This window comes from Geospiza fortis, unplaced genomic scaffold, assembly GCF_000277835.1.
Source record: "Geospiza fortis unplaced genomic scaffold, GeoFor_1.0 scaffold366, whole genome shotgun sequence".
Taxonomy (NCBI): Eukaryota; Metazoa; Chordata; class Aves; order Passeriformes; family Thraupidae; genus Geospiza; species Geospiza fortis.
In genome coordinates, this window is record NW_005054342.1 from 2,822,570 (window position 1) to 2,822,900 (window position 331).

A 331-nucleotide genomic window follows, 5' to 3' on the forward strand; every position below is an offset into this window, starting at 1 on the left:
CCTCCGGGCGGCAGCCGCCGCCACCGCGGCCGAGCAGGGGAAGAGAAGGGGAAGGAAAGAAAAGAAGAGAAAAGGAAAAAAAAAAGAAAGCGAGCGAAGGACCGAGCCGAAAGAGCCCGGAGGACAACTGCGATCAAGAAACCAACCTGAGCTTGACCTTCAGAGACCAGGGTGACCCGGTGAGTCTCCGCTTTCCGCGGTGCGGGGGATGCGCGGGTGCGGCGGGGCTGCCTCCTTCTCTCCCTCCCGCTCCCCTCCCGCTCCGCTCCCCTCCCCTCACACACACACAAACGCACTCGCACACGCACGCACATGGATGTGGAACAGCTGC

At 63.1% G+C, this 331-nt stretch overlaps 1 protein-coding gene across 1 annotated transcript in view; it reads left to right on the plus strand.

Moving 5' to 3' along the window:
• Nucleotides 1-6: 6 nt before the first annotated feature.
• Nucleotides 7-331, plus strand: part of ZBED1 (zinc finger BED-type containing 1) — a 51,949-nt gene continuing 51,624 nt past the window's right edge. The window contains exon 1 of the mRNA XM_031058362.1: nt 7-179. The gene's annotated coding sequence lies outside the window, so the exon portion shown is untranslated. The remainder of the gene's footprint in view (nt 180-331) is intronic.